Genomic DNA, 11,439 nt, shown 5'->3' with positions numbered 1-11,439 from the left:
AGTAACTCTGGCGACTAACTCCGCCCCTGTCCCATTAACTCCAATCACTACCGAGATTGTCTAGTTTAGTTTCTTCTTTTCGGGTCGCCTTTCTACTAAGAGTTCCAGAGTCCCGCCTCCTGGGATTGTTGGCTCATGTGTCCCAATCACGCGGGGTCACGCGCGGTCACGCGCGAGGTCCGCTTCTGATAGGTCCAATTGAAAAGGGAACGTGAGGGTAGACGGCGGAAGCGGAAACTACGGAAAGCGGCCAGCCCTTTCGCTAGTTCCTCGCTGGGAGTTGTAGTTCGCAGCCTAGCTCGTCTCCCGGCACTGCTCTGGTCTTTCGCCGCCTGCGGGAGACAGTATTTAGCCGTCTGCAGGCTCAGAGTCTACACTTGTCTGTGGTTGTACCTATAGGATAGTGAAGCGATAGTATCGTGGGTGTCCTGGTTTTCTTAATGACACTTTGGGGTTCTTTATTTCCTTCTTACAATGTAGTATCTTGGGGTGTGTTATTCTCGTCACTATTATCTTTATGATTACCTTTCTTTGCTTGAGAAACGTACTCTGCAACCGTTTCTGCTCACCAGAGGTTTCTTCTGCTTGCCCTGCTCCCTCCATCCCATTGGCATTTCTGGTGTTCAGGGGAGCAAGCGAGATAATTTTTGCATTTGTGTCTTTGCTGAGGTCTTTGAGGACGCCTTATGTCTTAGGAGCCACTCGTCGAAGCCCCGTTGGTTCTCAGATCTCCGTTGCTGTGAGCTCGGGGATTCTCTCTCCAGGGCGGATCTCACTTCCCCTGAGCACCGCGGCTCGCTGAACTTGGCGTTGTCTTTGCTTTCATTCTGTTTTGACTCCTGGGGTTAGAAAAGGGATCAAATCCGCGAATCTCATTAGACCTAGTGCAGTGTTTTGAATCTAGTAATAATAGAAATACTGAAAGCTAATAATTGCATAGCTCTGTGCTGCCCAGCACTTTTGTAAATGCTTTCAAAGGAGTAGTCATCGACTTAATCCTACCAAATTTTACAGCTGAATAGTTAAAGCAGATAGAATCTAAGAATGTTACTTGCCCCCAGGCCCCTCAGCTATTAAGTTATGGAGTTAATATTCAAATTTAGGAGTATTAGTCTCCAGAATCCCATCTCTCAAACACTCCACTATTCTGACCGTATGTCATTGTACATTTATTTATTAATTATTATTACTGTTACTGTTATTATTTTGTTTCGTTTTTTGAGACCTACATTAGGTCTCGCTAATGTAGCCCAGGATGACTTCCAATTTGAAATCTTCCTGCCTTTGTCTCCTGAGTGCTAGGATCATAGGCATGGGCACTTATTCAGATAAATTCATTGATTGGTACCTTCAGTTCAGGCTAGTTAGAAATCACATGTGGGCTGAATATTGGGTGGTTCCTCAGGGAAAAAAAAATTAAAGAAATACGTTTACTTGTAAAGTTAATGATACGGAGAAATATTTGACATATTACATTTGTGAAAAAAGGAAAATTCATGAAGGAAATATTTTTTTCGATTTTTGGTTTTCAGAGCTGAGGATCAAAGTGGGGGGCCTGTCACATGGTAGGCAAGCACTCTTCAACTGAACTATACCCCTAGACCCACAAAGAGACTTTTCAATAGTTGCATACTATTTAGCTTTACAGATTGCAACTTAACTAATGCCAATAATGTTGGACAGCTAGTTTATTTCTACTGACTTGCTCTTATCAATCATCCATCAAGTATTTCTTGAGCAACTACTATGTGCCAAACACTACTATAACTTTTCAAGATGAAGTAGAGAACAAAGATAAAATAATCCTGGTTACTTCCCTGGGTCTAGGGCCTCAGTGCCCATTCTGTGTGCTTTTCCTGCCGCAGAGAGCAGAGCTCAAGGTTCTTGCCATGGCTAAAGTTGTTGACTGAGCTGCGAGTGTTGTTGTTTTTTAACCTCTTGATGTCGTTGGCATGAGCTTTGTGTTAACAGATTTTTGCTGTGGTTTTCTGTCAAACACATCTGACCTGTTCACAGTTTCTTATCTGCTCAGATATCTTTTGGAATTTATTTGTGTTTTCTGGGGTTTGTCATGCATGATTCAACTTGCCATCTTAAGTCAGATTTTAATTTTGAATTTTTACTGATGCTTTTCCAAATGATAACATTTAACATATTTCAAGAATTAAATATATATGAAAAGAAAAGAATATAGCAGACCCTTGGTATCTCCAAGTATATCCAAGGAGACTACTATTGAGGAATACCTACAGATACAGATGCTCAGGTTGCATAGAGCTCAGTACTGTACTGTAGATGCTTGATTCATTTTTTCCTGTAGTGCCACCCAGTTTCCTCTAAACTTCTAGGCTTGAGTGAGAGTTTCTCTACATCAATTGAGCTATGTAATGTGCTTGCAGAAGTTAAAAAACAAACACCTTTTTTTTTGTCATACTGAAGTTTGAATTCAGGCCTTCAAACTATCGAGGCAGGTACTCTATCACTTGAGCCACACCCTCAGCCTGTCTTTAAATTTTTGGTTTTGAAATTTCTTTTTCTTTTTATTTATTTATTTATTTATTTATTTACCATGCTTGGTCAAAACCATGTGTAATAAATCCACAAATAAGGTGGGATTATTGTAGTACAAAGAATGCTTGTAAATACCTAGATTCATCTTATCCCAGCTACTTTATTCTTCCCACCCCTCTACATTAGTTTATTTTGAACAATTTAAGAATAAGTTCTCCATTGCTATTAAATATATCAGGGTGTATTTCCTTAAACCATTAATATTCTCTTACATTAACACAACATGATTATCAAAGTTAGGAGTTATAACATTGATAAAACACTATGTCATCCACAGTCTGTATTCAGAATTTCATCAAATGTCCTGATAAATGCTTTTCGTAATTATTCCACATTCCCCAACCACAGGAACCAAGCCAGAGTCACAGGTTGCAATTAGTTATTTACCTTATTTGACCTTGAAATTTTCAAAAGTGCAGGCCACTTATTTTGTAGAATGACTCTTATTTTGGGTTCATTTTTTGTTTCCTTTTAATAGGAAAAATTTAAATGTTTTTTAGTATTAAAAGACATGATCAATTACTAAAAGAGATAAAAGGATTCTTATACAGAAGTAGCAACTATATGAATCCACTGTTACCTCTAAAGCTGAAGAGTTGTTAAAGGAGTAACTTAAAAACTTAAAGGAAATGCTCCCTTCCTCAACCACAAGGTTAGAGATTCAGACTTCTCAGGAGAGGGTGTGGTTCCTGTCACAGGAACATGTAGCCCACTGATGAGGCAGACGAATTGCTTTTGGAGGGTGTGGGCCACTGTTGAATAACCACTGGGAGCCTCTTTATGGTGGTTCCTTTATCCTTTTGATATAGCTACATCATTTTTTTAATTCTTTTTTTTTTTTTTTTTACCTTTAGCCACATTAGATTTCTATGCTTATCTTGTATTTTTCAACATGGATGAACTTGCAGGACGTTATACTAAATGAAACAAAGCAGACACAGAAATAAAAATACCACATGATCTCATTTGTATGTGAGATCTTAAAGAATTACATACAAAGAGAAGAAAGGTGGTTACCAGGGGTGGAGGTGGAGGAAATGAGAAGATATAGGTCAAGGGGTTCAAAGTTGCAGTTATATAGGATGTGTAAATCTGAATTCTAATGAATAATGCAAAGATTGTGTACTAGTAGATTTTAGGTCCTCTTACCATGAAAAAAAGAAAAGGGGAAAGAGAAAGGGAGAGAAAGTATGGAAAGGAAGATTAGTCCATGAAGTGACAGATATGTTAATTTCTTTGGATATAATAATCACTGTGTATATGTTTATCAAAACATGCATGCCTTAAATATGTACAATAAAAATTAAAAAATAAAAAAGATGTAACTTTCCTACCCTAGAATGTGGCATTTCTTCAATAGGTTCTTTCGTGGAGAATGGAATTGAGGAACCTGGCTACAAATTGTGTTTGCAGCTGCCTGTGTGTCTTTGCCTTAGTTCCTCAGCAGAGCTAGAAAGCCTCTGCATATTTCCAAGAGTGACCCAGTTTCTCACTGACTTCATATAATCGCTCTTGACATTTGTTCACACAAAAGAAAGCATAGGAAGTAGTTATATAAGTGATAAGTCATAGCACTGTGTAAAGCAATCCTACTGATTAGAATTCAATATTCATTTAAAGTTCCATTTTAGTTGTTGAGGTAAAATTAATTTTATTTTTGGAATTAAAATATCAACAAATGAATAGCAGTCAATAAAATTTCTCATAATTTCATTATTGGAAAAATTGCATTAGTTCATAAAAGTAACAGGATGAATAATTAATAATACCAACAACAATTAAAGCAGGAAATTTCTACCTCATCAGAAGGAGACACTCTCAATAAACAGGAGTGTAATCAGGTGGTTGTTTCCAACCAATTCAGTCTGTGGATTCCTGCTCAGCCGCTCCTTGAACATTCTGCGACATGTAGAGAAAATAGTATGGGAAGGGCTTAGAGTGAGGAATGAGATGCTATAGATTCCTTTCTATTTAGCCGCTACATCTGTAACAGATGTATATAACTGCCCGAGTTGTTAATGTGCATAGAAGCCTGTGGGGAAAACCATGTGGTTTGACAGGTGTTATAACCCATTTACAATTTTACCAATAGTTTAGACCATCTGCTTCACAGCAATAGCCTGAGGGACTAGAATGAGGACAATTCAGTTTTTTTTTTTTTTAACTTGAAAAGTTTTAACTGATACATAAAGCATATATTTTGTACATATTAATAGGGTAATGTGATATGTTAATACATGTAGATGTGTAATATTCATAAGTGATGAAAGACATACTTCTTAAGTATGCAATTCAATGAGTTTTATCAAATGCATCATAACTGTTACCACTCTATAATTAGGATTTACAAGATTTTCATAACCCAAGAAAGTTTCATCATGTCCCTTTCCACTTATTTCTCTTAGCCCTATGGGCAACTATTGCTCTGATTTTTTTCTCCATGTATCAGTTTTGCCTATCCTAGAATTTCATTAAGTTGAATCATGTGCTATGTATCTTTTGAATCTGTTTGATTTCCTTCACAACATAATATTTATGAAATACTGCTCTTGTGTGAAATTAGTTGGGTAGTATTATATTGGATGAATATTCCACACCTTATTTATTCATTCCTTTGATGGGCATTTGGATTGTAGGTCTGTTTTCTTCTAGCCTTATAGTTTTATATGCTAATATCTAATCTATTTTGAATTTTTGAGTATGGTTGAATGTGGGTTAAGATTCATTTTTTCTTTCCCTGTGGAAAGACATGATAAAATCTGAAATAATAAAATGAATATATACTGAATGGGTTGAAAAATAGATTAGAAACTGCTGAAAGAAATATCATTTAACTTGAAAACATAAAATTAAAAAATATCTCAAACACATGGAGAAAAAAGACCTCCATCAAAAAAATGATCAGAGCTGTAGTGACATATCAATCAACATAACATATATATCTACTTATGTATTTAAGGTTTCAAAAGAGAGCAGTTAGCAAAAATTCCCCAAATTTAATGGAAACTACTCACAGATCAAAGATGTTCAATGATGTCAAATGGAAGAAACATGAAAAAAGTACACAAAAGTACATTATTATCAAGCTATGAAAAATTAGTGATAACTAGAATATCTTGAAAGTAGCCACAGGAAAAATATATACAATGACATATTTCACATCAGGAACTGTGTAAGCCAGAAGAAATTAGACATTTTTTTTTAGGGGGGAGTAGATATTAGATTGGATTTATTTTAAGAAGACATTTAGTAAGTAGTTATATAAGTAGGGGTCCAATTTGGCAACAACCACAGATGTGAAAGGCTTAGGAAACATCCTATTACGTGTTGTCCAATAGATGGGGAAACTGAGGCTGAGATGAGTGCTGATTGCTCAGATGGTGAATGGAGAAGTTACTTTACATTGTCTTTTCTTTCTGTCTTTAGTCAGTTCACTGTTCTATATCTATAATCACTTTCTACAATGAAGATCAGGGGACACGTGATTATGCAATCAAAATTATTTCTATTATTAATTTATTAAGAGTAGTTTATAAGGTGGTTGGCAGGTTTATTGAGCATTTAAAATCTTAATGGACAGCTTACCATAAATCATGTTAACAGGTCTTTAAAAACAGAGTAGAAAGCAAGGCATAGCAATACTAGCTACTTGAGGGGTAAGGCAGGAGGATTGCAAATTTGAGGTCAACCTAGGCTACATAGCAAGACTCTGTAGCCCACATGGTGGGCTCACCTTTAAGAGAATTACAGGTAGGCTGGAGGTATGGCTCAAGCTGTAGAGTGCCTACCTAGCCTATAAAGCCTTGAGTTCAAACCCCGTACTTTAGAGAGGGGCGGGGGAGAGAGAGACAGAGAGAGAGAGAGAGAGAGAGAGAGGAAGAGAAAGTGACAGGGATTATCAACCAGAGTAGCCCCTGTGACGCCCAAGCCACTGAATTTTTAATGGGAAGTCATCTTCATAATAATAACTACTATTTGTTAATGCCTACCATTGGCAGATTATCCTCAGGATTTTATAATGCCTTCTTTGATCCTACAAATGTCAGTTTTATTATCCTGCATTTCTTAGATGAGATAGTTAAGGTTTTGAAAGTCAAAGGATTGTGGTTTTTATCCAAATCCCTCTCTGTCAATTCCGGTTAAGTTAGATTGCTAAGAGTTCCCTCATCGTTTGCTACTCTCATGTTTCTGAGACATGGAAAATTATCAAAGTACTGGGAAAGGTGTGGGAAATCCTATCAACCAAAAGTTATAGTTACACAAAAATACTTTGAAAAAAAATGAAAGCAAATTATGTTTTTTCTTTACATAAAGAAAAACTAAGACAACTCATGGCAAGGAGAACATCAAAAGACATATTAAAAGAAAGAAGTTCTGCCAGAAAGAAAACTTATACCAACCAGAAATTTAAATATCTACAGGAAATTTAAAGGGAATCCAGAACACTAGAAATGATAAATATGTGTAAAAATACACAAGACATTTTAATTTTTAAAGATATCTTTAAAAGATTATTGGTTAAGTAAAGGAAAAATAACACCTTAAGCTAAATGGACCTAATAGATATATATACAGAACATGCCATCCAATAGCAGTTGAACATGGATTCTTCTCAAGTGCACATGAAATATTCTCCATGATTATAGGCCACAAATAAATCTTAACAAATTTGAGAGGACCAAGATAATACCACGTATTACTTTTGATCACAATGGTATGAAACCATCATCAATAGCAGGAGAAATCTTGGAAAATGCACTAGCATGTGGAAATTAATCCATATGATCCTAAACAACCAATGAGTCACAGAAGAAGTAAAAAAGGAAGTTAAAAAATATCTTGAGATAAATGAAAATGGAGATATAACAAGCCATGACTTATGGGATGCAGTGCAAGAGAAAACAAGAGAGAGAATGATAATGATAAATGCTTATGTCAAAAGAGAAGATAGACTGAGGGGTAGCTCAGTGACAGGGTATGTGCTTGGCTTGTGCAAAACCCTGGGTTCAATCCCAATTGAACACAGAGCTGGGAGGATGATCCAAGTAGTAGAACTCCTGCCTAGAAAGTGTGAGACCTTTGGTGGTACTAATTCAAACCCCAGTACCACCAAAAAAATGCCTTCTATGTTAAAAACAAAAACAAAAAGCAACATCCGTGTCTTCTGTGTTAAATCTTATTAGCCCAACCCACTTTTGGGCTGGCAGTGTGGCTCAAGTGATAGAGTGTTTTTCTATCAAGTGCAAGGCCCTAAGTTCAAACTACAGTACTGCCAAATAAGCAATATGAACAAAAAATCAAGTGCACACATGTACAGGCACACAATCCAAAATAAATAATCATCCTTACACCTCAAGGAACTAGAAAAATATTAAGTAAAACCCAAAGTTAGCAGAATAAAGAAAGTTACAAAGATTATAACAAAAGTAGTTGAAATAGAGACTAGAAAAATAAAAGGAAAATCAAAAAAGTAAGAGTTATTTTCTACAAAAAATAAACCCTTAGCTAGATTAGGAAAAAAGAGAAACTACTCAAATAAATAAGATGAGAAATGAAAGAGGAGGCATTACAACTGATATTACTAAAATGCAAAAGGTAAACTATTATGAAAATTATGTATCAACAATTTGGAAAACCTAGAATAAATGACAGATTCTTAGACACATACAACCTATCAGGATTGAATCATGAAGAAATAGAAAAATCTCTCTTTTCCTGTTTTTTGGGTTTTTTTTTTTTTTTGGCAGTGCTGGGTTTGAACTCAGGGAGTTCACACTTGCGAGGCAGGTACTCTTCCACTTGAGCCACTTCACCAGCCCAGAAATAGGAAATCTTTTTTTTTTTTTTTTTTCTGCATTGGGTCTTGAATTCAGGCCTACACCTTGAGCCACTCCACCAAGCCTTTTTTGTGATGGTTTTTCTCAAGATAGGTCTCATGAACTATTTGCCCAGGCTGGCTTTGAACTTTGATCCTCCTGGTCTCTGCCTCCTGAGTAGCTAGGATTACAGGCATGAACCACGGGAGCCCGGCAGAAATAAGAAATCTTAACAGACCAATATCCAGTAAGGATTTTGAATCAGTAATAAGAGGTCTCCTACCATCTCCCTTCCCAGACTGGATAGTTTCACTGCTGGTTTCTGCCAAACATTTAAAGAACTAACACCAATTCTCAAGTTCTTTAAAAAAATCAAAGTAGAAGGAATGCTTCCATACTTGTTTTATGAGGTTAACATTGTGGCAATTCCAAAGCCAGATAAAGATACTACAAGAAAAGAAAATTATAGGCCAATATTCCTGATGATCAAAAATGCAAAAATCTTCAAAATATTAGCAAATTGAGAAGCTAGTTGGGTCATAAGGTGTCCTGTTATCCTTGGAAGATTCTTTAAGAAGTCACAATGTCAACCAACACAGATGTTTCTCTTTCTTCATATGATGACGATCAAGGTTCTAAGTTTATCCGAAAAGCTAAAGAGGCACATTTGTCTCTATTGGAATGGCAGGTTTTGCAGCAATTGTTGCATATGGATTATACAAATTGAAGAGTAGAGGAAATACAAAAATGTTCATTGACCTGATTTACATGCATGTGGTGGCCCAAGACTTCGTTGTGGGAGCAATGACTCTTGATATGGGCTATTCCATGTGTTGGGAATTCTGGGCAAAACCTAAACCTTAGAAAAAGAAATGCTGTCCTGGTCTTGTTGGAAGTCCTTGCTTTAGTTAGACATCTCATATTGAGGTTATGTGTTCTTGTCAGAAATAAATAACTTGAGTGGATTCAGACAATAAAAAATATTAGCAAATTGAATTCAAGGACACATAAAAATTATTCATGATCAAGTGGGATTTATCCCTGGGATGTTAGGATGGTTGAACATGTGCAAATTATAAATGTGACACACTGCCTTAACAAAATGAAAGAAAAAAATTATGTGGCCATTTTGATAGATACAAAAAAAGCATTTGACAAGAGTTTTTTCATGATAAAAACTCTGAAGAAATTAGATATAAAGGTAAGGTACCTCAACATAATAATCACATACATGACAAACCTGAAGGTAATATCCTTCTCAGTGGTAAAAAGTTGAAAGCTTTTCCTTTAAGATCAGGTGACCAGGCAAGGATGTTTAATCTCACCATTTCTCTTCAACATATTATCTGAAGTCCGATACAGAGCAGTGAGGAAAGAGCAAGAAAGAAAAGTCATCCTAATTGGAAAGGAAGAAGTGAGATAGTCTGTTTGCTGATAACATGCTCTTTGTTTTTTCTGTGAACTGGAATTTGAATTCAGGGCCTACATCTTGAGCCACTCCTCCAGCCCTTTTTTGTGATGGGTTTTTTTGAGATAGGGTCTTACGAACTATTTGCCTGGGCTGGACTCAAACCTGGATCTTCCTGATTTCTGCCTCCTGAGTAGGTATGATGACAGGCATGAACCACTGGCACCTGGGTTGATTATATGCTCTTACAGTAGAAAGTCCTAAAGACTCCACCAAAAAAACTCCTTCTAGAACTGATACATAAATTCAATAAAGTTGCAAGATACAAAATCAACACACAAAAATCAGTTATATTTCTATATCTAATAATGTGCTATCTGAAAAGGAAATGTAACAAAAAAATTAAATGCTTAGGTTCCTCTCACCCCCAACCCCAAGAAGCCAGCAACACTCTCCAACTTCTCTGTGAGGTTTTGATGTTGCACATCAGAGTTGAGTTGCTACACAGAGAGAAACTGCTGGCATGGAGATGCCACAATCCTCGAGGTATCTGGGAATCAGTGGAGAAGCCATGAAAGAGACCCAAGAGAGAATCCTGTGAGTTGACAACCAGAGCTCTGATAGCTGGCACAGTTCTGCTAGCCTCAGGTACATTTAGCCTCAGGTGCATTTAGCAAGAGTTGAATGGAAAGCAGTTGGAAATTTTGGTGCAAGCATAAGTGGTGTGGGTGTGGGCAGTAACAGAAAACACAGAACCTGGCACAGAGTAACAGATGTGGGAACCATGCTCGTCATGAGTTGGTGGGAGTGTAGGAGATGTGGAAGTTGCCACATTTTGAACAGGGAGCAGGACCAGAGTCCACACCAGTGGGGAACAATCCTGCAGTGAACTAGGAGGTTAGGAGCCTAGCTCCTGAGAGGCAGGAACTTGCAGACAGTATTTTCTGTCTGTGTGTAACATGAAATTGTGGGAAAGAATAAATCTTACTACATGACAGAGGAAGAACATTGGGGATCATGAAAGTGGAGGCAGGAAAACTGAAAAACATGGGGAAATAGAAAGGTGACTGAGAAAAGCAGAAAACAGCTTCAAACTCCATCCCTGACTCTCTGGCGGGTGGGGAAGGGCAGCTGAAGATGTACTTATGTAGCAGGGAGGAAGACCAGAAAAGAAACAGACACTACTGTGTTCTGAAAATGTAATGGGGGAAGGTATGGCATAACAGAGAGATAAAACTTAAAGAATTAAAACATAAAAAAGGTCACATAGCACTGGAAGAATAAAATAGCCAATAAAGTCACATACAACCATATATATGGGTTAAACCTTGCATTTGCTTGCAAGGGTACACAAGGTGAGACCTCTTTGTTCTCAGGGCTCAGCCTTTGGACCCGAGTCTGCTGAGTCTGTGCTGACACAATGAAATGTTTCTTCCTGCTAAACTGCCTCAGTGTCCCATATCTTGGCTTGAGATTCCTACAACATTTCTTGGGGGCTTGTCCAGGATTGTGGAGATGGTGGTTTGTCACCTCCCTTGTCACCAGGTGCATCCCCAGACCCCCAAGAGAAGTGATCCTGCCAGGCACAAATGGACAGCTTGATCCAGAGGAGGGACTTGTCATCCCGGGGAGTGGGGTAAAGGC

General features: G+C 37.4%; 1 pseudogene; it reads left to right on the top strand.

The window, feature by feature from the left end:
• Positions 1–8,970: 8,970 nt before the first annotated feature.
• Positions 8,971–9,358, top strand: LOC109697728 (HIG1 domain family member 1A, mitochondrial pseudogene; annotated as a pseudogene).
• Positions 9,359–11,439: the final 2,081 nt, after the last annotated feature.

Source organism: Castor canadensis, chromosome 6 (genome assembly GCF_047511655.1).
Source record: "Castor canadensis chromosome 6, mCasCan1.hap1v2, whole genome shotgun sequence".
Classification (NCBI taxonomy): Eukaryota; Metazoa; Chordata; class Mammalia; order Rodentia; family Castoridae; genus Castor; species Castor canadensis.
The sequence above is the reverse complement of the archived record's forward strand: the minus strand, read 5'-3'. Positions and strand labels throughout refer to the sequence as shown.